This window comes from Macaca mulatta, chromosome 10 (genome assembly GCF_049350105.2).
Source record: "Macaca mulatta isolate MMU2019108-1 chromosome 10, T2T-MMU8v2.0, whole genome shotgun sequence".
NCBI classification, from domain to species: Eukaryota; Metazoa; Chordata; class Mammalia; order Primates; family Cercopithecidae; genus Macaca; species Macaca mulatta.
In genome coordinates, this window is record NC_133415.1 from 90,215,601 (window position 1) to 90,241,796 (window position 26,196).

At 51.8% G+C, this 26,196-nt stretch overlaps 1 protein-coding gene across 1 annotated transcript in view; it reads left to right on the forward strand.

Annotated features, from left to right (window-relative positions):
- Positions 1–9,728: 9,728 nt before the first annotated feature.
- Positions 9,729–26,196, forward strand: part of SRC (SRC proto-oncogene, non-receptor tyrosine kinase) — a gene marked incomplete at its 5' end in the record, with an annotated part of 38,130 nt that continues 21,662 nt past the window's right edge. The window contains 2 exon segments of the mRNA NM_001261334.1: positions 9,729–9,805; positions 24,860–25,027.

Sequence of the window (26,196 nt, forward strand, 5' to 3'; positions counted from 1 at the left end):
CTGGGTGGGGCCCATCGGTCTGTCTGTCCATCCCACAAATATTTTCTGTGCTCAACAATGTTCTACAGGCTGCAGATAGCAAGGAAACAACCAAAGATCCCTGCTTTTGCAAAACTCACATTCTAGAGGGGGAGACAGAAAAACACAACAAATAAGGAAACTGCACACATAGCCCATAAGAAGGGGGTAAGGGCCACGAATCCATAATGCAGGGAAGCGGGTGGGCCTGCTGGCGGGCTCGTGGAGGATGGGTCGCAATTAGATGGTGGCCAGGGAAGGCCTCACACCTCAAAGAAGCTCACAACAAAGGAGGGGAGGAAGGAGCCATGCAGCTCCTTGGGGAGGGAACAGCCAGTGCGGAGACCCCGAGGCAGGGGAGAGCCTGGAGTGCTGGTGAAACTGAAGGGGGCCAGGGTACAGAGTGAGGAAGGGGAAGAACAGGGGAAGAATGGAGGGAGAGGAGGGCAGATCGGGGGGGCCCCTGAGCCATCTAAAATGCAGGCTTTGGACTTGGAGCCAGATGGGGTCACACGAGGGTTCTGGGTGCACCTAGTTGCTGTGTGAAAAGCAGACTAGGGGGTGAGGGTGGTGGCGGGTGGACCAGTGAGGTGGCTGCTGCATTAGTCTGGGGGGTGGCGGTTCTCTCAGTAAAGTCAGTAACTTTCCTAAGGTCACACAGCAAGGAAGGGGTAGTTGTTGGGAGGGTTAAGGGTCCAAGCATTTTTTTTTCTTAGTTAGTCTTGCTTTTCCCATTCTATGTTGGAGGCATGTTCATATAATGAGACCCATGAACCCATCGCTGAGCCAAGCACCACTACCCGTGGCCAGTCCCGCCTCCTCCACACCTGTTCTATCCCATCCTATCTTGTGTCGTTTTAGAGCAAATCACAGGCATCATATTTCATATGTAAAATATTTCAGTGTGTATCTCTAAAAGACAAGGACTCTTGTGTTTAAAAAGTAGCCAGGGCCGGGCGCGGTGGCTCAAGCCTGTAATCCCAGCACTTTGGGAGGCCGAGGTGGGCGGATCACAAGGTCAGGAGATCGAGACCACAGTGAAACCCCGTCTCTATTAAAAAAAAAATACAAAAAATTAGCCGGGCACGGTGGCGGGCGCCTGTAGTCCCAGCTACTCAGGAGGCTGAGGCAGGAGAATGGCGTGAACCCAGGAGGCGGAGCTTGCAGTGAGCCGAGATCGCGCCACTGCACTCCAGCCTGGGCAACAGCGTGAGACTCCGTCTCAAAAAAAAAAAAAAAAAAAAAGTAGCCATACAACTATAGTCCATATAAAATAAGTTAACCATTTCTTTCTCTCTCTCTGTTTTTTGTTTTGTTTTGTTTTGTTTTTGTGAGACAGGGTCTCACTCTGTCAATGAGGCTGGAGTGCAGTGGTGCGATCTCAGCCCACTGCAGCCTCAAGCTCCTGGGCTTGAGCGATCCTTCCACCTCAGCCTCCTGAGTAACTGGGACTACAGGTGCATACCACCACACCTGGCAAGTTCTTAAAATTTTTAATTTGTAGCGATGAGGTCTCTCTATGTTACCCAGACTGGTCATTCCTGAGTCAATTCCTGACTCAAGTGCTCCTCCTGCCTCTGCCTCCCAAAGTGATGGATTACAGGCGTGAGCCACCGCCTAATGGCTAACTTCTTAATATCAGCAAAAGTCCCCTCCTCTCCCAGATATACTCTGATGGTGCCACTGATGTCTCTGGGCTTCCCCTCCTTGCCATAAAGTGAGGTTGGTAATAGCCACCACTGTCATGCTATTGTGAGATCATTCAAGTAGGACTCCTAGCACAGGCCCAGCACATAGGTGCTCAACAAGGAATAGCTACTCCTACTATTTTGACTGATAGCAAACACTTAGGGCACACTTGCTAGGGTCTGGGCCCAGTCCTGTGTGCTTCACAGATACAAACATATTTAATCCTCACAACAGTCCTTTGAAGTAGATGATGTTTATCACTATTTTATGAGAGGAAGTGGAGCCACAGAGAGGTGGAGTAACTTTCCCAAGGTCACACAGCAAGGAAGGGCCAGAGCTGAGTTTTGAATCCTGGCAGTCTAGCTCTTAATCCCTATGTGGTGGAGGCTATGTGAGCCCAGAAAAGGGTGGGGGTCCCTCTCTCAGCTTGTGGGGGGGCAGGCAAGGTCAGACACTGCCTGTGGTCAGGCCCAAAGGGTGCACTGTAGTTCATGGGGGGCAGGGAAAGGGGAGGTGGGTGGTGGAGCTTAGGAGAGGGAAGAGCATGTGCAAAGGCTTGGAGGCTAGAGGGTAGTTAGGAGTTTAAGGGAGGGTCAAGGGATGGGAGCTTGTGGCAGGCCCCCTCCACCCCAGTTTGACCTTGGTCCTGTGATCACCAGGCTGGAGTGTAGAGCGTTTTTATAATCTTACGATCACCGTCCCCGGCCTTAGTCTCGGATGCCCTCTCCTTCCTCTGAGACCTGCCAGGACCCCATTTCATGGATGAGTAAAGGGAGGCTGACCTTCCTGTGACCACACTGCCAGGGGTAGGCCACCTGCAGGCTTGAACGGGGCCGGGGGGTGGGTTTGGAGCTCAGACTGGGTTGTGTGGAGGGGCCTGGCCACTAGGCGCTCCTGCCCACCAGTGTCCCTGGAGGGAGATACTGCATGGGTGTGGGCGTGGAGGAGGGGGCACTGTGTGTTCCCAGAGCAGCTGGCAGGGAACAGCGGGTGCTGTGGGCAGGGGCCGGCTGGCGGCCATCTCCACAAAGCACATCAGCCATCAGCCATCGGGGTGGGGCAGCTGGGGGCTCTGGGAGAGATGACTTACCACTGGGAGAGAGCAAAACTTGCCACCTCAGTGTTCCCTGTGGTCCTTTCCTGACGCTGTGCAGGGGTGGGGGTGCTGCTGACGGCCTCTGTGTGCGGGTAGAGGTGCCGGGTCCTCTGTGCGCGGGTAGAGGTGCCGGGTCCTCTGTGTGCGGGTAGAGGTGCCGGGTCCTCTGTGTGCGGGTAGAGATCCTGGGTCCTCTGTGTGCGGGTAGAGGTGCCGGGTCCTCTGTGTGCGGGTAGAGATCCTGGGTCCTCTGTGTGCGGGTAGAGATGTCGGGGGTCTCTGTGTGCGGGTAGAGGTGCCGGGGGTCTCTGTGTGCGGGTAGAGGTGCCGGGGGTCTCTGTGTGCGGGTAGAGGTGCCGGGTCCTCTGTGTGCGGGTAGAGGTGCCGGGGGTCCTCTGTGTGCGGGTAGAGGTGCCGGGTCCTCTGTGTGCGGGTAGAGGTGCCGGGTCCTCTGTGTGCGGGTAGAGATGTCGGGGGTCTCTGTGTGCGGGTAGAGGTGCCGGGTCCTCTGTGTGCGGGTAGAGGTGCCGGGTCCTCTGTGTGCGGGTAGAGGTGCCGGGGGTCTCTGTGCGCGGATAGAGATGTCGGGTCCTCTGTGTGCGGGCAGAGGTGCCGGGGGTCTCTGTGTGCGGGTAGAGATGTCGGGTCCTCTGTGTGCGGGCAGAGGTGCCGGGGGTCCTCTGTGTGCGGGTAGAGGTGCCGGGGGTCTCTGTGCGCGGATAGAGATGTCGGGTCCTCTGTGCGCGGGTAGAGGTGCCGGGGGTCTCTGTGTGCGGGTAGAGGTGCTGGGTCCTCTGTGTGCGGGTAGAGATCCTGGGTCCTCTGTGTGCGGGTAGAGGTGCCGGGTCCTCTGTGTGCGGGTAGAGATCCTGGGTCCTCTGTGTGCGGGTAGAGGTGCCGGGGGTCTCTGTGTGCGGGTAGAGATGTCGGGGGTCTCTGTGTGCGGGTAGAGGTGCCGGGGGTCTCTGTGCGCGGATAGAGATGTCGGGTCCTCTGTGTGCGGGTAGAGGTGCCGGGTCCTCTGTGTGCGGGTAGAGGTGCCGGGTCCTCTGTGTGCGGGTAGAGGTGCCGGGGGTCTCTGTGTGCGGGTAGAGGTGCCGGGGGTCTCTGTGTGCGGGTAGAGGTGCCGGGGGTCTCTGTGTGCGGGTAGAGGTGCCGGGGGTCTCTGTGTGCGGGTAGAGGTGCCGGGGGTCTCTGTGTGCGGGTAGAGGTGTCGGGGGTCTCTGTGTGCGGGTAGAGGTGCCGGGTCCTCTGTGTGCGGGTAGAGGTGTCGGGTCTCTGTGCGCGGGTAGAGGTGCCGGGGGTCTCTGTGTGGGGGTAGAGGTGCCGGGGGTCTCTGTGTGCGGGTAGAGGTGTCGGGTCTCTGTGCGCGGGTAGAGGTGCCGGGGGTCTCTGTGTGCGGGTAGAGATGTCGGGGGTCTCTGTGTGCGGGTAGAGGTGCCGGGGGTCTCTGTGTGCGGGTAGAGATGTCGGGGGTCCTCTGTGTGCGGGTAGAGGTGCCGGGGGTCCTCTGTGTGCGGGTAGAGGTGCCGGGGGTCTCTGTGTGCAGGTAGAGGTGCCGGGTCCTCTGTGTGCGGGTAGAGATGTCGGGGGTCCTCTGTGTGCGGGTAGAGGTGCCGGGGGTCTCTGTGTGCGGGTAGAGATGTCGGGGGTCTCTGTGTGCGGGTAGAGGTGCCGGGGGTCTCTGTGTGCGGGTAGAGATGTCGGGGGTCTCTGTGTGCGGGTAGAGGTGCCGGGGGTCTCTGTGTGCGGGTAGAGGTGCCGGGGGTCTCTGTGTGCGGGTAGAGGTGCCGGGTCCTCTGTGTGCGGGTAGAGATGTCGGGGGTCCTCTGTGTGCGGGTAGAGGTGCCGGGGGTCTCTGTGTGCGGGTAGAGATGTCGGGGGTCTCTGTGCGCGGATAGAGATGTCGGGTCCTCTGTGTGCGGGTAGAGGTGGGGGGTCTGTGTGCGGGTAGAGATGTCGGGGGTCTCTGTGTGCGGGTAGAGGTGCCGGGGGTCTCTGTGTGCGGGTAGAGGTGCCGGGGGTCCTCTGTGTGCGGGTAGAGGTGCCGGGTCCTCTGTGTGCGGGTAGAGATGTCGGGGGTCCTCTGTGTGCGGGTAGAGATGTCGGGGGTCCTCTGTGTGCGGGTAGAGGTGCCGGGGGTCCTCTGTGTGCGGGTAGAGGTGCCGGGGGTCTCTGTGTGCGGGTAGAGGTGCCGGGTCCTCTGTGTGCGGGTAGAGATGTCGGGGGTCCTCTGTGTGCGGGTAGAGGTGCCGGGGGTCTCTGTGCGCGGGTAGAGGTGCCGGGGGTCTCTGTGTGCGGGTAGAGGTGCCGGGGGTCTCTGTGCGCGGATAGAGATGTCGGGTCCTCTGTGTGCGGGTAGAGGTGGGGGGTCTGTGTGCGGGTAGAGATGTCGGGGGTCTCTGTGTGCGGGTAGAGGTGCCGGGGGTCTCTGTGTGCGGGTAGAGATGTCGGGGGTCTCTGTGTGCGGGTAGAGGTGCCGGGGGTCTCTGTGTGCGGGTAGAGGTGCCGGGTCCTCTGTGCGCGGGTAGAGGTGCTGAAGCCCAGGTTAGCTCTTCTTCTTCTTCTTTTATTTTTTTCTGAGACAAGGTCGCCCAGGTTGGAATGCAGTGGTGTAATCGTAGCTCACTGCAGCCTCAAACTCCTGGTTGCAAGCCATCCTCCCACCTCGGCTTCCCGAGTAGCTGGAACTCTTGGGTACCACTATGACCGGTTACATTTTTTTTCTATTTTTTTGTGGAGATGGGGGTCTCGCCTTGTTGCCCAGGCTGGTCTCAAACTCTTGGCCTCAAGCGATCCTCCCATCTTGGCCTCCCGAGTCACTGGGATTACAGGCGCAAGCCGCTGCTCCCGGCACACAGTGATTCTGATGGAAGCCTTCACTCAGCTACGTGGTGGTTAGCCCTCAGCAGGCCGGCCCCAAGGCTTTGTCTCCTCTTCCAGTTTCTCCTCAGCTCAGTGCTTTGGGGCCTGGTGCCCCCAGAATCTTATCCTCAGTGCCATTGCCCCCAGCCCACACCCTTATTTCAGGGCAGGCCTTGGCCTTGTTGTGTGACCAAGGGCTGGCAGCCCCCTCTCAGCTTTAGCCTCCTCATCTGCCAAGGAGAAGGGCCCACAAAGGCTCCCGGGGGTTGGGGCTGTGACCTCCGGGCCTTGTGAGCTGCCCTACCCACCCCGAGACGGGGCTGCCTGCTGATAGACAGATAGATAGGGATGGTACCTGGAGTGGGGTGGGGAGGTCTGTGAAGCCTCCTCACTCCTCCAACTCACCAGTCCCTAGATACTGTCTCCTTCTCAGTGACCTCACTCCGGGGCATGGGAGCCTGGAGGAGGGAGAGATGGTGGGAAGTGGGTATAGGGAAGAAGGAGCCACCCCCGTGTGTCTGTCTTTCCCCCATTTTGCTGCTGAGGAGACTGAGGCTGCAGGACTGAAATGGACATAGCTGCCTCACCTTTCTCTAAGCGGTCGCAGCTGCAGGCCCTGTCAAAGCCGTCCCACCTACCTGGGTCACACTCACCACCCTCTCTTCACAAACCGCCTAGCCTTTGGGCCTCAGCTGAGATACCCCCTCCTCTGGGAAGGCCACCATGGTTTAAGTGTCTCCTCTTGCCCCTCAGGCCCTTTGGAGCTGGAGATGACTGTCCCTGAGAAGACACTGGGGGAAGGGCCACTGTGCCCTGACCTCCAGCTCCCAGGGGCCTGAGAAAAGCTTCCTGGCCCTGCTCTCAGTTTTGCAGGCCTTCGTGACTTGCATTGCTGAACATATCCCTCTGGGGGTCTCCCCTGGGCCCCCTCGTGCCTAGGCCAAGGGCCAGCAGTGACCCAGTTACACCGGAACCCACTCTGGCCAGACCTCGCTCTGGACAAGGCCCTGCCCACCTGGCACTCTGGTCCGCCTGTGCCTCTGCACCCAGGCTCCCTCCTGGGCTGCCCTTGCTGTGCTCCTCGCAGGGGAGGTAGGGGAGGGTGGGCTCTGGTGTCCCTCAGATCTGGTTGGCATCCTGGCTGTCTGCCTTCTTGCTGGGGCAGCCTCCTGGAGCCCCCATGGCCTTGTGTGTGAAACGAGTGTGGCCACAGCTTGCTACAGGCTGCTGGCAGCTTTGGAGGGGAGCGTGAACTCCAGGCGGAAGGATGTGAGGGGGAAAAGCTGATGGGGAGAAGCATGGGTTTCTGCACTCCCGCCAGCACACCCCATTCCACCCCTGGCCTGGACCAGAGCAGCTGGTAACATTGGGTTTTGCCAGGAGGAGCCCAGGCTCCTTCCTTTGGGTGTTTCCAGGGCCCTGGGTGGCCGTCCTGGTTAGGAAGACATGCGGAGGGTTAGGGGTTGTCACTTGGCTGCTAAGAGTTGGGATCTCAGGCACACCATTTAACCTGTCTGTGCTTCGGTTTCCTCATCTGTGCGATGGGGTGATGAGTGTGGCGCATGGCAGGTGATGCATGAATATCAGCCACCGCTGCTGTCAGTGTTCGTATCCCTTGCTGTGAAGCCTGTGCCTTTCTGCATTTCTACACTTGTAGAAAAACACTGCGGGTGAGCAGGTCATTCTTTTTTTTTTTGAGACGGAGTCTCGCTCTGTCTCCCAGGCTGGAGTGCAGTGGTGGGATCTCCACTCACTGCAAGCTCCGCCTCCCGGGTTCACGCCATTCTCTTGCCTCAGCCTCCCATGTAGCTGGGACTACAGGCGCCTGCCACCACGCCCGGCTAATTTTTGTATTTGTAGTAGAGACGGGGTTTCACTGTGTTAGCCAGGATGGTCTCGATTTTTTGACCTCGTGATCCGCCTGTCTCGGCCTCCCAGAGTGCTGGGATTACAGGCGTGAGCCACCGCGCCCAGCCGAGCAGGTCGTTCTTTTGATAGCGGGAAGGAAAAAGAGAAGCAGGGGAAGATCCCTGCCCACGGGGAGCTTCCACTCCAGTGTGAGGGACAGGAAGAGGGTGTTGAGCTTGGAGGAAGGCGGTGCCCATCTGTGAAATGGGCAGGCTGCGCCCCCTCATACTTCTCCCAGCCTCAGCCTTGCTGTCTCTGGATGCGGCCAGTGCTGGCAGGGTGCCCTGACCCCCAAGGTTGTTGTAGTGGCCTGGGCCCTGGTGGCTGCTCCCTGCCCTATTCCTGCCCTATTCCTAGCTCTGTGGCCTTGGGCCAGCCACTTTCCCTGTCTGGCTTTCCATTTCCCCTTTTGGAAAATGGGCCAGCCATGGGGCTCTGCTTAGTCCCTAGGGTAATTTCCAGCTGGGAGAGTGGCCTTGGGGAGCAGTGCCCACACTGGCCTGGGGCATCAGCTGGCCATCTGCTGTCTTCGACGGGCCCCAGGCATCTCACTTGGCTTCTCTGAGTCCCTCTCTGTGCCCCCATCTGGAAAGAGGGGCAGGTTGTTGCTGTGTAGCAGGGTCTTGGTGAGAATAGAAGTCTGAACAGTACCAGTGAGAATCTAAGGTTAGGGGCACAGCAGGGACCTCTGTTCATGGGGCATGGCCTGTGTGCCCAGGTCTTGGCGTGGATTCACCTGTTAGCCTTTGCAACTACCTGAGGGTGACTATGGGCATCTCCATGGTACTGAAGGAAACTTCAGTCCATGTGCCCAGAGTCCTCCTGTGGTGGCAGCAGGGTCCCCTTAACCATGATGCCCCCACCTGGCTTGGGCAGGTGCCTGACAAGCCCTTCTGCTCTCCCGTCAGAGAGAGGATGGCTGCCAAAGGGCCAAGTCCCTGCCCGCCGCCTTCCCCCTTCATCCCCGCACAGGCCTGACACTACACCCACTGCTGCTCTTCCCTGGCCCGCCTCCCACCTTTCCCCCGCCACTGGGGCACTGTTATCAGGAGGCATTCCAGGACTGGCTGAGAACAGCTTCCACCCTGGGCCCTTCTGAGCGGATGTGATCACTGATAGGATGCCCTGCTGGGGCCTCCTTTAAGGAATGGGCTCTGGGGTACGAGACGGTGGAACCCAGATAGTCTGGGTTTGCCTCCCAGTGCTGTGTCTTATGAGCTGTGTGACATCAGGCAAGCAGCTCCACCTCTCTGTGCTTCAGTTTCCTCATCTGCAAATCAGGGCCCGCCACAGAGGGCTGGGGTGGTTCACTGAGTTCCTAAGCATGGTGCGCGCCACCCAGCAACACCGTGATGGTGACGCTGTAGCTGTTGTTATCCTCTGAGGATCAACCATCCCTCCTCCTTGTGGGGCCCCTGGTTTATTTGGCCTCTGTGTCCACCCCCTGATGAGGGCATGGCCGGAGGACCCCTCTGGACTTTCTCTTCTCCAGGTCTAGAGGACAAGGAGAGGGTGAAGCTGAGAGAGGCTATGTTCAGAAATTGGGAACCTGCTGTGTGATCTTGGATGGCCCCTCTCCCTTTCTGAGCCTCCATTTCCCGGCCTGCTCTATGAGCCTGTGGACCTGGCCCCTCGTTATCCCTGTCACGATACTTTCTGTAGTTCCTCCCTCGGCCAGCCCAGCTACATGGCTTTTGACTGTCTTTCCCACTATGGCATCAGTAGGTGCTCAGCTAAGCCTTGTTGGAGGAGCCTGGCAGTGCACCATTGAGTGACTGTCCAGGGCTTTCCCACTCCTGGCCTTTTGCTTGTGTGGCCCCCTTTGCCAAGAATGTGGCCCCCATTCATCTCTACTTGTGGAAATCCTTCTTGTCCTCGAAGCCCTTCGCAAATGCTGCCTCCCCCAGGAAGCCTTTCCCAGTTTCTCCCAGCCAGAGGGGATGCTGGTCCTTGGAACACTTGCTCTGAGGCTCTCTGGTGGTCCCTGTTACAGTGCACTGCAGTGTCCATAGTTACAGATGAATGGCAAACAGGGACTGTGCACTTACTAGGAGCCAGGCAGCGGGGGGGGGGCCCTGAGCTTGTGCTGTCTTATTTCATCTTCCACACCAGCCTTGCAAGGTGGATATTAATCCTATTATCCCTCCCTTTACAGAACAGAGAACAGAGGCTCAGAGAAGTGAAGCAACTTGGCCAGCTATGAGAGACAGAGCCAGGATTTGAAACCAGGTAAGTTTGTGTTTTTTCTTTAAAAAGGAAAGAAAAAACATCACACACACACACACACACACACACACACACACATACACACACACACGACAGGGAAAAGTAAGTCTCTCTCACACCCAGGTCTCCTTGCCAGAGTCAACCACTTGAAAAAATTTCTGGTGTATCCTTCCAGGGAGATCCAGGCATATATAAGCATGTATATTAACAATTTTTTTAGCATAATGTGAATTTCAATAATGATGGGAATGCCAGGTGTTGATATTTTTAGCTTCCGCACTTGACTCAATATTACACATTTGCAAAGAATTTTGTTTTTTTCTTAGGGTCTTACTCTGTTGCCCAGGCTGTAGTGCAGTGTCACAATCATGCTTACTGAGGCCTCGAACTCCTGGGCTCAAACGATCCTCCCACCTCAGCGTCCCAAGGAGCTGGGACTGCAGGGAAATGCACCACACCCAGCTAATTATTTATTTTTTTGTAGAAGCAGAGTCTCACTATGTTGCCTAGGCTGGTCTTGAATGTCTGGGCTCAAGCAGTCCTCCTGTCTTAGCCTCCCAAAGTACTGGGATTATAGGTGTGAGCCATCACCCCCAGCCGGAAATTTTTTTCTCTTTTTTAGATAAATGATAGCACACAGTCTACCCTGTCCTCAACTGACTTTTTTCTCTTGACAGTGTACCTCAGAGGTCATTTATTTGTGCTGCATTTTTCTTGTTCATGGTTGCGTAGTATTCCACTGCATGTACGGTGGTCACACTGTACTTAACTAAGGACAGATATTTTGGTTGTTTCCAGTCTTTTGCTTGTTCTAGGCAATTCCACAAATGAATATCCTCAATCATATGCCTTGTGTTTGTGTGTTCTTTTAGGATTAATTCCACACTGCAGGGTCAGTGGGTGTGTAATTGTGATAGGTATTGCCAAATTGTCCTTCAGAGAGATTGCGCTGGTGTCCCCACACCCTCTGTTCTCCTCACTCTCACCAGCATAGGATGTTACCAAATTTGGGGATAAATTGCATAAGTGCAATTTGCCGAGCTGATAGGTGAACAGTGGCCCCCAGTGTAGTTTATTTGAAAAATGTGTATCACAGCTTTACTGAGATAAAATTCACATAGCATACAATTTATCTATTTAAAGTATACAATTCGGTGGTTTTTAGTAGAGTCACAGAGTTGTACAATCGTCACCACAGTCAAATTTAGAACATTTTCATTACCCTACAAAGAAACTTTACCCATTACAGTTACTCCCCACTTCCCCCTAAACTTCCCTCCCCTAGACCTAGGCGGCAACTAATCTAGTTTCTGTTTCTATAGATTTGCCTATTCTGGGCATTTAATAGAAATGAAATCATTCAAGTGTACTCTTTTGCGGCTGACTTCTTTCACTTAGCATAATGTTTTCAAGATTCACTCATGTTGTAGCATGGATCAATATTTCATTCTTTTTTTCTTGCCAAATAATATTCTATCATATGGATATACCATATTTTATTTATCCATTCATCAGTTGATGGACATTTGGGCTTTCTGGCTATTACGGGTAATACTGTTCTGGACATTCATGTGCAAGTTTTTGTGTAGACATATGTTTTTCATTTCTCTTGAGTGTGTACCTACGAGTAGAATTGCTAGATCATATGGTAATTCCATGTTTAACTTTCTGAGGAACTGCCAGATTGTTTTGCAAAGCAGCTGCACCATTTTACATTCCCATCAGCAATGTCTGAGGGTTCCAGTTTCTCCACATCCTTGCCAACATTTGTCTTTTAGATTCTAGTCATCCGTCCTAGTGTCTGTGAAGTGGCATCTCATGGTGGTTCTGATTTTTTTTTTTTTTGGACAGGGTCTCAGTCTGTTGCCGAGGCTCACTGCAGCCTCAAACTCTTGGGCTCTAACAATCCTCTCATCTCAGCCTCCTGAGCAGCTGGGACCAAAAGTGTGTGCCACCACACCTGGCTCAGGCCCTTTTTTTTTTTTTTTTAGTTTGTAGAGATAGGGTCTCACCGTGTTGCCCAGGCTAGTCTTGAACTCCTGGGCTCAAATGATCCTCGCACCTCGGCCTCCCAAAGTGCTGGGTTTACAGGCATGTGCCACTGTACTCAGCCGTTTTGATTTTTATTTCCCTAATTACTAGTGACATTAAGCATCTTTTCATGTGCTTATTGGCCACTTGTATATCTTCTTTGGAGGAATGTCTATTCAAGTTCTTTGCCTACTTTTATTATTAATGTAATCTATTTTTTTTTTGTCTTAGCAACAAGGTCTCACTATGTTGCCCAGGCTAGTCTAGAAGTCCTGGCCTCAAGTGATCCCCCTGCCTCAGCCTTCCAAGTAGCTAGGACTATAAGCGTGTGCCACCATGCCTGGCTTAATTTTTTTTTAATTTTGTAGAGATAGGATCTTACTCTGCCACTCAGGCTGGAGTGCAATGGTGTGATCATAGCTGACTGTAACCTCAAATTCCTGGGCTCAAGCAATCCTCCCATCTCAGCCTCCTGAGTAGATAGGACCACAGGCATGCAACACCACGCCCGGCTAATTTTTTTTTTTAATTTTTAGTAGGGGTCTCACTATGTTTCCGAGGCTGGTCTCAAGCTCCTGGCCTCAAGAGATCCTCCTGTCTTGGCTTCCAAAGCACTGGGATTACATGCATGAGCCACTGTAAGAGATATTTATATATTGTAGATACAAGTATATGATTTACAAATATTTTCTCCTATTCTGTGGGTTGTCCTTTTACTTTCTTGATGTTGTTCTTTGGAAAACAAAAGTTTTTTGTTGCTGGATCCAGTTTTCTAGTATTTTGTAGAATATTTATATGTATGTAATACATATATTCATTTTCATAAAAGTTACTGGTCTGTAATTTTCTTTTCTTGTGATGTCTTTGTGTGGTTATGGGATCGGGTAATACCGGCTTCAGAAAATGAGTTGGGAAGTATTTCCTAGAGAAGAACTGGTATTATTTCTTCTTCAAATATTTGGTAGAATTCACCAGTCCAGCTATCTGGGCCTGGGCTGCTTCTGTGAGAAAATTTAAAATTAATAATTCCATCTCCTTATTGCTTTAGATTTATTCGAATTTTCTATTTCTTCTTCTTCTTCTTCTTCTTCTTTTTTTTTTTTTTTGAGATGGAGTTTCATTCTTGTTGCCCAGGCTGGAGTGCAATGGCACTATCTCGGCCCACCTCAACCTCCGCCTCCTGGGTTCAAGCAATTCTCCTGTGTCAGCCTCCCGAGTAGCTGGGATTACAGGCATGTGCCACCACGCCCGGCTGGTTTTTCATTTTTAGTGGAGACAGGGTTTCACCATGTGGGCCAGGCTGGTGTTGAACTCCTGAACTCAGGTGATCCGCCCGCCTCGGCCTCCCAAAGTGCTGGGATTACAGGCGTGAGCCACCGCACCCAGCCTATTTCTTCTAATTTTTGATAATTTGTGTTTATTTCTAGGAATTTCATCTAAGTTATCTAGTTTACTGACATAGAATTATTCACAGTAGTCTCTTATAATCTTTGGTTCTTTAAGGTTAGTAATAATGTCTTCCCTTTCATTCCTGAGTTTAGTCATTTGAGTCTTCCCTTTTTTTCTTGTTCAATCTAGCTAAAGATTTGTCAATTTTGTTGATCTTTTCAAAGAATCACCTTTTGGTTTTGTTGATTTTCCCTATTGCTTTTTATTTTTGATTTCATTAATTTGTGCTCTAATCTGTATTCTTTCCTTCCTTGTACTAGCTTTAGATTTAGTTTGCTCTTCTTTTCCCAGTATCTTAAGGTAGAAGTTTAGGTTATTGATTTGAAATCTTTCTCCTTTTTATTTTTATTTATTTATTTATTTTTGAGACAGAATTTCACTCTTGTTGTCCAGGCTGGAGTGCAATGGTATAATCTCGGCTCACTGCAACCTCTGCCTCCGGGGTTCAAGCAGTTCTCCTGCCTCAGCCTCCCGAGTAGCTGGGATTATAGGCATCCGCCACCACGCCCTGCTGATTTTTGTATTTTTAGTAGAGATGGTATTTCACCATGTTGGCCAGGCCGGTCTCAAACTCCTGACCTCAGGTAATCCGTCCCCCTCGGCCTCCTAAAGTGCTGGGATTACAGGCGTGAGCCACTGCACTTGGCCTATGTTTATTTTTTGAGACAGGGCCTCACTCTGTTGCCCAGGCTGGAGTGTAAGTGGCATGATCATGGCTCATTGCAGTTCTGAACTCCAGGGCTCAAGCAGTCCTCCCGCCTCAGCCTCCCGAGTAGCTGGGACTACTGGCAGGTGCCAGCACGCCTGATGATTTTTTAAATTTTTTTATTTTTTAGAGACAGGGGTTTCACTGTGTTGCTCACGCTAGTCTCGAACTCCTGAGCTCAAGCGATCCATCTGCCCCAGCCTCCCAAAGTGCTGGGATTACAGGCATGAGACACCACATCTAGACGGTTTTTTTTTTTTTAATATAGGATTTTACAGCTAGAAATTTCCCTTTAAGTTCTCTTTTACCACATCCTTACATTTGGATATGTTGCATCTTCATTTTCTTTCATCTCTAAGTATTTTCTAAGCTTTTTGGTGATTTATTCTTTGACTCACTGGTTATTGAGGAACGTGTTGTTTAGTTTTCACATATTTTAATTTTCCAAATTTCTTTCTGTTATTGATTTCTTACTTCATTCTATTGTGGTTGGAAACATACTTTGTATGATTTCACTCCTTTTAAATTTATTGAGCCTTGTTTTATGGTGTAGCATATGGTCTGTCCCGGAGAATGTTCCATGTGCACTCGAGAAGAACGTGTATCTGCTGTTGTTGGGTGGCTGGTATGATTTGAATTTGCATTTATCTTATGAGTGAGGTTGAGCATCTTGTCATATGTTTGTGAGCCATTTGTTGGCTTTTTCTTCAAACTATATGTTGTCGTTTTTCTTATTTTATGGGAGCTTATTATATACATGCTAAGAAAAAAAACACCCTTACCTATCATAGAGTTGCAATTATTTTTCTTAGTTTGTTGTTTGTCCTTTGAACTTGTTTACTGTTGAGCTACACAACCGTTTCAGTTTTTATATAGAGTGATTTATCATTTAAAGAATGATTTCTGGCCGGGCGCAGTGGCTCAAGCCTGTAATCCCAGCACTTTGGGAGGCCGAGACGGGCGGATCACGAGGTCAGGAGATCGAGACCATCCCGGCTAAAATGGTGAAACCCCGTCTCTACTAAAAAATACAAAAAACTAGCCGGGCAAGGTGGTAGGCCCCTGTAGTCCCAGCTACTCAGGAGGCTGAGGCAGGAGAATGGCGTAAACTCGGGAGGCGGAGCTTGCAGTGAGCTGAGATCCGGCCACTGCCCTCCAGCCTGGGCGACAGAGCGAGACTCCGTCTCAAAAAAAATAAAAATAAAAATAAAAAAATAAAGAATGATTTCCAGGTCTTATGTCATGTTTAGGAATGCTTTCCCCATTCAGAGATAAGAAAATTTATTATCTTTCCCCCTTTACACACACACACATACACACACACACACACACATATTTTGTGGATATGAGATTTTGCCGTGTTGTTCAGGCTGGTCTCAAACTCCTGGACTCAAGCAGCTCTCCTGCCTTGGCCTCCCAAAGTGTTGGGATTACAGGTGTGAGCCACCGCACCTGGCTCCTCCCCTTTTTAGAGCTTTATGGTTTGAGTATTTTGTGGTTTAAATCTGATTGATTTGTAATTTATTGGCATATATAGTGAGACTGAGATCCAGCTTTGTTTTCTGATGTCAGACTGTTGGTCCTAACTCCATCTTAAAAATCATCCACCTTTTTCTCACTGGTACAAACTGCCATCTTCATTATATAGTAAATTCCTGTATGTTTCAGGACAACTTTTGGAATCTCTATTCTGTTCCCCTGATTTACTGATGTGCCAATAGCACACAGTTTTAATTACTGTATCTTTGTAGTAAGGTTTACTGTCTGGTTGGGCTGTTTCTCCCTCATTACTCTTCTTTTTAAGAATTCTCTGGCTACTCTTATTCAATATTTTTACTTACAAATTTAGAAATTGACTTGCCTAGTTAAAAAAAAAATCTTGTTGGGTTTTTTTAATTGGGATCACATTGAACTTTTAGATTGATTTATGAATAATTTTTTTTTGACAGAGTCTTGCACTGTCGCCCAGGCTGGAGTGCAGTGGCATTATCTTGGCTCACTGCAACCTCCACCTCCCGGGTTCAAGTGATTCTTCTGCCTCAGCCTCCCGAGTAGCTAGGACTACAGGCACGCACCACCATACCCTGCTAATTTTTGTATTTTTACTAGAGACAGGGTTTCGCCATATTGGCCAGGGTGGTCTCGAACTCCTGACCTTGTGATTCGCCCACCTCGGCCTCCCAAAGTGCTGGAATTACAGGCATGAGCTACTGCACCTGGCCAATATTTTTATAATGCTAAGCTTTCTTTCATTTTATTTTCTAATTGCAATTGGTGTATATACACATAATTGATTTGGGAATGTTAACTTAATTCCCTGCCACTTTACTTAATTTGCTTTTGGTTTAATAGTTTTGCAGTAGGTTATCTTGGATTTCCCAGATCTATACCTATACCAAATACTATAATAATACTCTTTTTTGGTGTTGTTTTTGAGACAGAGTCTTGCCCTGTTGCGCAGGCTGGAGTGCAGTGGCGCAATCTTGGCTCACTGCAACCTCTGCCTCCTGGGTTCAAGCGATTCTCCTGTCTCAGCCCCCAGAGTAGTTGGGATTACAGGCATGTGCCACCACACCAGCTAATTTTTGTACTTTTAGTAGAGACGGGGTTTTACCATGTTGGCCAGGCTGATCTCGAATTCCCAACTTCAGGTGATCCACCTACCTCTGCCTCCCAAAGTGTTGGGATTACGGGTGTGAGCCACCGCACCTGGCCAATAATAATACTCTTACTTTCTCTTTTCTAATTCCATTTTATTCTTCAATTTCTTTTTCTAGTCTTCTTTTTTTTTTTTTTTTTTTTTTGAGACAGAGTCTCACTCTGTCACCCAGGCTGGAGTGTAGTGCCATGATCTCCGCTCACTGCAACCGCTGCCTCCTGGGTTCACATGATTCTCCTGCCTCAGCCTCTCAAGTAGCTGAGATTACAGGTGTGCACCACCACGCCTAATTTTTGTATTTTTAGTAGAGATGGGATTTCACCATGTTGGCTAGGCTGATCTCGAACTCCTGACCTCAGGTGATCCACCTGCCTCGACCTCCCAAAGTGCTGGGATTACAGGCATGAGCCACGGCGCCCGGCCTCTTTCCTTTTTTTTGAGACAGTCTCACTCTGTTGCTCAGGCTGGAGTGCACTGGTGCGGTAATAGCTCACTGCCGCCTCAACTTTCCAGACTCAGGCGATTCTCTCACTTCAGCCTCCTGAGTAGCTGGGACTACAGGTGCATGCCATCATGCCTGGCTAATTTCTTTAGTGTATTTTTTGTAGAAACGGGGTTTCACCATGCTGCCCAGGCTAGTCTGAAACCCCTTAGTCTCATACGATCCTCCTGCCTCCGCCTCACAAGGTATTGGGATTTCATGCGTGAGCCAACACACCTGGCCAAATTTTTGTGTTTTTTTGTAGAGATGATGTTTTACCATGTTGCCCAGGAAAACTCATGGGTCCCAGCAATCCGTCTGCCTCAGCCTCCCAAAGTGCTGGGATTACAGGTGTGAGCCACCACACCCAGCCTTCTTTTTCTAAGCTAATTGTATTGACAAGTATCTTAGAGTGGGGTTAACTGATGGACTTGTATCTTAGTTCATTCAGGCTGCTATAACAAAATACCATAGACTGGGCAGCTTAAACCATGAACATTTATTTCTCACAGCTCTGAAGGCTGGAGAGTCCAATATCAAGGTGGCAGCAGATTCAGTGTCTGGTGAGGACTGTCTTCCTGGTTTGCAAACGGCCACCTTCTTAATGTGTCCTCACATGGCAGAGAGAGACAGGGCTCTGGTCTCCTCTTCTCGTAAGGGCACTAATCCCATCATAAGGACTCCATCCTTATGACTCATCTGAACCTAATCACCTCCCAAGGCTGACCTCCAAACACCATCACACTGGGGATTAGGGCTTCAACATGTGAATCTGGGGTGGGGGAAACGCATTCAGTCCATAGTGATATCCTTGTCTTTTCTGGGTTCTTTCCCTGTAAAGTGGCATTTGTAGGCCTTGGCTCCTAATCAACTCCACCAGACAAGCCCCGCCAGGACCATGCACAGGGCATGGCGCATATAGTAGGCATTTTGGAGGCCTAACTATGAAATTGACTGCAAAAGAGAGCAAGTGTCTGAACAAGATCTTCCACAGAAATCATAATAATTGCTAATTAGATATTGAGCACTTTCTATGTGCCAGGTACTTTACAAATATGATGCCATGCTTTCCTCACAGTGAGCCCCAAATTATGTAGGAAAAATCACACCAGTTCCCATTTCCCGAGGCTGCATGGCTAGGAAGTTGCAAGCTGGCATCTGAACCTGGCATTGTGGTCCCAGGCCACCTGAATTTTTTTTTTTTTTTTTTTTTGAGATGGAGTTTTGCTCTTGTTGCCCAGGCTGGAGTGCAATGGCATAATGTCTGCTCACTGCAACCCCCACCTCCCTGGTTCAAGTGATTCTCCTACCTCAGCCTATCAAGTAGCTGGGATTACAGGCGTGCGCCACCATGCCTAGCTCATTTTGTATGTTTAGTAGAGACGGGGTTTCACCATGTTGGCCAGGCTGGTCTCAAACTCCTGACCTCAGGTGATCCACCCGCCTTGGCCTCCCAAAGTGCTGGGATTACAGGCATGAGCCATTGCGCCCGGCTCCACCTGTAGTTTTTGACTGCTCTGTGATGCTTTTGCTTCCCTGGAGGGTCTAAGATGTGGGCGATGAGGTCATAGGTTGCCCTCTGACCCCCGTGTTGCTTTGGGCTGTGGGGTCATTGGCACGGTGGGCGGGGCACCAGAGGTAGGTTCTGACACCTCTCTCCTGAACCGTGAGCATCCCAGCTCTGCTGCACTGACTTGCTGTGTGGCCTTGGACAAGGTTTTAGTTTCTCTGAACCATCTGTAAAATGGGTGCAGTTACAGTCCCTGCTTCGTTGTGCTGTTGGGACAATTAAGAACCAGCCGTGTGTAAAGCGCTGAAGTGCCCAGCCTTGTGCTTGGTGTTCAAGGCCCTGCCACTGCCTCCTCTTATTCCCTGGAATGATCATAACAACAGTAAACAACATCGTGTGCTGTTTATCGTGCACTTATTCTTTTCCTGCCGCATGGACTCTCACTCGTACTTTTCGGTTGTTAGGTTTCTAACCCCATTTTAAAGGGCAGGAAACTCACAGGCAAAGTGACTTGCGCAAGAAAATGTAGCTACTAAGAAGTGCAGCCAGGACTCGAACCCAGGTTTGACTGGAGTCCTCACTCTCAGCTCCTAAGCTCCTGGCCTGCTCTCCACCCTTAGAAGAGGTGGAGATGATGTTCTTCAGTGTCAGGAAGGAAGGGGCTGGTGTGTAGTGGCTGAACAGCAGTGTGGTCTGAGCATCTGTGAGCCAGGAGGTGAGAGAGAGTGTGTGGTGCCCTGTGGTTGGGCAGATCACTGTGGGAGGCTGGGACATGCTCTGGGAGGCTGGGACATGCCATGGGAGGATGGGACACGCCATGGGAGGAGGGGACACGCTCTGGGAGGCTGGGACACGCCGTGGGAGGATGAGACACGCCGTGGGATGATGGGACACGCCGTGGGAGGCTGGGACACGCCGTGGGAGGATGGGACACGCCGTGGGAGGACGGGACACGCCCTGGGAGGACGGGACACGCCGTGGGAGGACGGGAAATGCCGTGGGAGGATGGGACACGCCGTGGGAGGATGGGACACGCCGTGGGAGGATGGGACATGCTGTGGGAGGATGGGACACGCTGTGGGAGATGGCAGCAACACCAGCTGCAGGGCCGTGTGACCCAGGTGATGGCTTTAGGCCTCATCCACAGGGTTATGATGGGAAGCTCTTGAATATTTAAAAAAAATTCTCATTTTAGAAAATCATGACAAAGTCATTTCTAAATGTCAACTGATACAGGGTGTAAAGTGAAAAGGGATTTTCCTCTCCCCATCCCACACTTTTGAGATGAAACATTGTGATGAATTTGGAATCCTTCCAGAGCTTTCTTTTTTAAAAGTTTTTTTAAATTTTTAATTTGTATGGGTACATAGTAGGTGTACATATTTATGGGGTACATGAGATATATTGATACAGGCATACACTATGTAATAATCACATCAGGGGAAGTAGGGTATCCGTCACCTCAAGCATCTATCATTCCTTTGTGTTACAAACAATCCAATTCTACTTTTTTTTTTTTTTTTTGAGACATGGTCTCACTCTGTCGCCCAGGCAGAGTGCATGTATGTGTGCAATTTCCTTTCTTTCTTCTTCTTCTTCTTTTTTTTTCTTTTTGAGACAGGGTCTCGTTCTCTCACCCAGGCTGGAGTGTAGTGGCGTGATGACAGCTCACTGCAGCCTCAAACTCCAGGGCTCAAGTGATCCCCCCACCTCAGCCTCCCAAGTAGCTGGGACTACAGGCTAATTTTTAATTTTCTATAGACATAGGGTCTCACTATGTTGCCCAGGCGCAATCTTCTTTACAGAGATAATAGCAGCTCATGTTTGCTACAGGCCAGACACCACACTAAGCCCATTGCCTGCATTATCATGTTTGATTGCTGACAACCCTTTTCCAGAGGAGGAAACTGAGGTCACTCCTCACCGCGGGCTCTGGACTCCTCAGCAGACAGGGCCTGCTCTATGCCTCACTCCCTCACGAGGTGCCGGGTTGCTGCCACACGAACTTTTCCCTCAGTGTTCCCAGTGCCTTGAGCTCAGCAGGTCCCCAAGTGGCCAAGCACCTCCCGCTAAGCCTGCATCCCCCCCATCCCCATCCCCATCACTGACTCAGCGACACCACTGCACGTCCCATCCCAGTCATTCCCCAGGTGTTCGCAGAGCACCTGCCATGTGCCGAGCCCCGCACAGGGCGGGGAGAGGAGGAGATTCTACACTGCCACCGCCTTCTTTTCACTGAAACAGTGTGTTGGGGCTTCTTCTCAGGCCACTCTCAGCTCTCATTCTTTATAATGGCTGCACTGCTGTGCACTTGGTGACTGCAGCCCCTTTATTTAACCAGCCCCTCTCTGAGGAACACGTAGGTTGTTAGTGGCTTTCCGTGGAGAGTTTTAGGCGGGGGAGGCCCAGCTGTCTGTGAGGTTTACGGAGCCGCCTCTGGCTGCGGGGGGAGGGTGGGCTGGAGGGACCCACACTGCTGTGTCCAGGCCCAGGACCACAGGGCCCTGGCCTGAAGGACTGGAGATAGACAGCGTGGCAGGGAGGGATGCGCTTGAGGAAGATTCAGGAGCTGCCCCAGGGCTCCCCACAGGCAGAGCCCCGCACAGGGCTTGGCACATGGCAGGTGCTCTGCGAACACCTGGGGAATGACTGGGATGGGACGTGCAGTGGTGTCGCTGAGTCAGTGATGGGGATGGGGGTGGGGGGGATGCAGGCTTAGCGGGAGGTGCTTGGCCACTTGGGGACCTGCTGAGCTCAAGGCACTGGGAACACTGAGGGAAAAGTTCGTATGGCAGCAACCCGGCACCTCGTGAGGGAGCGAGGCATAGAGCAGGCCCTGTCTGCTGAGGAGTCCAGAGCCCGCGGTGAGGAGTGACTTCCCAAAGGAAAGGGGCCACCTTTCCCTGGGAACCTCAGGCAGCCCCAGTACAGGGCCCCCACTGCTTCCCCTTGACCCCCGCAAGGGTCTATCTCTACCTTGGAGGCTGCAAGTGGCGGAAGAGATGAGGGGAGGTTGGCCCCCCTCCAAGGAGCAACTCATGGTGACTTGTCGGTTGGGCCACAGAATCAGGAAGCCCAAGGACAGAGCTCTGCGTCAGGGAAGAGGGTGGTCTCTCCTGAGGTCCCACAGCATGGAAGCAGCCCCCCGAGACTAACTCCCACCCTCACTGAGTCATCGAGTGAATAGCTGTGCAGCTTTCAAGACCAGCCGGGCCAACATGGTAAAACCCCATCTCTACTAAAAATACAAAAAAAATTAGCGAGGCATGGCCAGACGCGGTGGCTCACGCCTGTAATCCCAGAACTTTGGGAGGCCGAGGCAGGTGGATCACGAGGTCAGGAGTTTGAGACTGGCCTGACCAACATGGTGAAACCCCGTCTCTACTAAAAAAACCAGAATTAGCTGTGAGTGGTGGCGGGCACCTGTAATCACAGCTACTCAGGAGGCTGAGGCAGTAGAATTGCTTGAACCCGGGAGGCGAATGTTGCAGCGAGCCGAGATCATACCATTGCACCCCAGCCTCGGCAACAGAGTGAGACTCCATCTCAAAAAAAAAAAAAAAAAAAAAAAAGAATGAGAGAGCTCAAAGTGGCCTGAGAAGATGCTCCGAACACACTCACACACTAAGTGAAAAGAGGGAGGCGGCAGTGTAGAATCTCCTCTGGGTATCTCAGGCCTCAGTTTCCTCATCTGGAAAGTGGGGGCCACAATGCTACCCGCATGACCCTCAGTGGGCCATTCTTGCTCAAGCACGTTCTGCTTGGAGCTTTCTCAGGCTTTCTCTTGGACTGGGGCGGGCTGCTTTATTCTCTCACGCCTCTGCCAAGGCCATCTGGCTGCTTTGTGAGAGAGAGTCCCCGGAGGTAGGAGGTGTGGCTCGTGAGTTTCCCCACCAGACCCGGTGAGCAGCCCCTGATTCCCACCTGCCCAGTGTAGTTCCCTGGCCCCTTTTCACTCACCCATGCTGTGCGACCTCAGGCAAGTTCTTCAACCTCTCTGTGTCTTAATGTCCTCAACAGTAAGATAAAGACGTGATTAGTATTTACCTCCTAGATTATCATGAGGAGCCGATGAGTCAATGTTTGCAAAGTACTTAGAGCAAGGTCCAATTCAAGGTCTGAGCTCTGGGAGTGTTTGAATACCATGGAATGATATTTAGTCTTTTCAGTGCGGCATTGCAGGAACAAAACAGGATGCAAATTATACATCCATGCTCATTTAGTCTTTTGTCTATTCTGCAAATATTTCCAGAGCACCTAGTGGGTGTCAGGCCCATCCCGGTCTCTGGGGGCCTGGAGATGGATCCTGCCTGGCCCTGCCAGTCGCAGGTGCACAGTGGAGGTTACTGGGTGGACCCCAGTTTGTTGAGTCTTGCGTTGCTGTGAAGCTGAAAGGAAATGCACCACCACACCCAGGTGGTTGTCTTGTAGGGGCAGAATTCTGGGGCATTTTCTTTTCTTTTTCTTCTTTTTTTAAATCTTCCGGTAGTTCCCAAAGAGTCCACTCTGAATGATAAAAGTTACCATTTACGGAGGCCTGGCAACGTTCTGCGCCATCCTGAGCGTGTTCCGTGTACTTCCCTCACGGATTCTCCCAGCAGCCCTGACACGGGTGTTATCTCCGATCGATAGAGAGGAAAACTGAGGCGAAGGGCGGCAGGCCAGGATTCAAACCAGGGAGTCCGTCCAGCACTCCAGCTCTTAACCTCGACCGTCTGCCTCTCCACAAACACCAGGACCAAGCACCAAGACCAAAAAAACTGTCCCACAAAGCAACAAACATTGTACTTGGTGGCTCAGGTCCCCTTAGCTTCGTCTTAAAGGTCCTTGTTATGCTTTTTCTGAGTGCCCCAGTGGGGAGTGGTCTTCGTGTTCATGTAAGAGTGCAGGGGTCAGGGGCTGTGTCTTTTCTTCTTGTCCCCTTCCAAGAGGGGACATGTATCCTTGATACTGGAAGGGCCCTCAAGGTCTAGCCCTGGCTTTCTGTCTCCCTTCATGGCATAGCAGCCAAGTACCCATTCTCCTGTCTTTGATTACCTCCAGTGACAGGGAGCTCACTCCTCAACATTTATTTTATTCTGAAGAAAATTCAGGCTCTTAGATAGTTCTTCCTACATAAAATTTTTAAAAAAATTTTTTACTTCCTCTCAAGGTCACATAAACAAGTCCCCCACTTTGGGGTCCTGAGGCAGGACCTGGCTAATTCGTCTCTATGTCCCCCTATAGTGAGGAGCACAGGGCCTGCTAGTAGGTACTATAAATGCTGCACCAAGAAGCAAGTGGCTAGGAGGTGGGCTGGTTGGGCCCCCATAAAGCCTCGGGCTGCAGGTAACCAGGTCAGCAGGTCCTGCGGGACACCAGCTGGGTGAGTGCTGATGGGCACCGTGACCTCAATGGAATGGGTTGCCATAGAAACTGACTTTCCCTATCCCCAGGTTCATTGACGTGTCCCTCAGGAGACCGTGGTAAACCCTTGGGCTGTTGAGCAGGTCTCCCCAGGGCCTCCCCAACCCCACATTCTCAGAGCTGGGTGGTCCCCAAGGAGCATGCAAGCCATATCCCCATTGTGCAGCTGGGTAGCCGGAGGCCCCGCGGAAACAGGGGACAGGCTGAAGTTCACACAGGCAGGGGGCGTCTCATAGCTGGACTGGGTGCTCAGGGCAAACAGTCTTGCCTGAGGACCCAGCCAGTGGGTGTTTTCCCCACTCATGGGTTCTCAGAGGAAATTCTGGACTAATTCCCAGGCCATCTGCCTCCCCAGAGAATAATTGGAACCCACCTCCCTGGTGTGTCCAGGATCACACAATATCAATAACGGCTGAGGTGCAGGGTGACCTGCTATGCCCCTAGCACTCTACAGTGCCTCATGCACTTACCACAATGACCCCATCGTTATAGATGGGAAAACAGGGCATAGAGAGAAGTGAAGTCACATGCCTAAGGTCACATAGTTATTTAGGGTTAGAGCCAGGATCTGGACGTGGAGAGCCTAGCTCCAGAGCCACGCTCAGCGCCATGCCATACCCTGCCTCACTCTTGCTTTGAGAGGGTTGAAAGAGCTTTGGGAGGGTTGAAGGGTACTTTAGGTCTAGGAGACTCAGCACTGGGCCAGAGCCACAGTCTGATGGACAGTGATTGGAGAGTGGACGCCATTGGGATTTCTCTTTCTAACGACATCCTCAAAACAGTGCTGAGATGTCTGCTTTATCCCTGCTTTGCAGATGAGGACACTGAGGCTCAGAGAGGGGAAGTCACTTGCCTAGGGACACACAGTGGGGAGAGGTGGAGGAGGGCTTCTAGTTCGAGACCCCTGACTTCACACCTGGTGTTCGTGCCAAGACTCCAGGCTGCCTCCCAGGTCCTCTGGGACAGCCCCTGCCTTCTACCAGGTGAGATGATGGCCCTATCAGGGTTCAAGATGGGTGGGGAGACCCAGGCCAGTCTGAGTGGGAGCTGGGACCAGCCAGGGTCCAGGGCCTGCGGATGGGGAAGTGGGAGGCAGAGGGTGGTGGCAGGACTGTGGGTGTCAGGGGGAGTATTCAACTTGGTTTATTCTGTGTTTCCCTCTCTCTGGAGCTCCCAGGTTTCTGGCTCTAAAGTCCCTTAGCTCTTAAATAGTAATTCATTCGTTCAACTGTTTACTGAGCACCTACTGTGTGCCACACCCCATGCTAGGCACTGGTAGCACAGCAGTGAACAAGATGAACAAAAGCCCATGACAGTAGTCACATAACCACATGAATTCAAACAACAAAAACAAAACAGGACCACATGTTATCAAAGAGAGACAGAAGTCAGGGGGACCCAGTGAAAGGGTTTGGGGGACACTTCCCAAGGAGGGGACTTTTGAGTTGAGAACGGAAGGAAGCACCAGTTACCCCGATGAAGTGGCCAGGCAAGAGCATCTGGGCAGTGGGAATGGTATGCACGAAGGCCCTGTGGCTGGAGTTAGCTGCCAGTCATCTCTGCTTCAAACCTCCCACTGTACGGCCTTGACTGCCACTTTTAGCACCTTTCCCCAGCATTAGGCAATTCCCATCAGCCACATATTCATTCAACAAACCCTCAGTGAGCCCCCTCCATGTGCTAGGTGCCCGGGACATAGGCGTGGCTCAGATACTGTCCCTGCCAGGAGGGAGGGAAACAGTGACTCAGGGGGAGGTGGGTAGGTAAGGTCAGGGCTTCTGATTATGAGGCATTTATTCCGTTCCTGGCCCTGGACCGAGGAGGCCCTTTGTGGATGGATGCCATCCTTACGCTCATTTTACAGATGAAGCCATCGAGGTTTTGAGAGGCTAACTCTCCCAAAGAGGCTGGTGCCCCCGTCCCCCCGGTTTTTTCTTTTTTTCTTTTTCTTTTTTTTTGAGACGGAGGCTTCCTCTGACGCCCAGGCTGGAGTGCAGTGGCAGGATCTGGGCTCACTGCAGCCTCTGCCTCCCCTGTTCAGCGGTTCTCCTGAGTAGCTGGGACTACAGGCGCGTGCCACCATGCCCGGCTAATTTTTGGATTCTTTTTTTAGTAGAGACGGGGTTTCTGTATGTTGGCCAGGCTGGTCTCG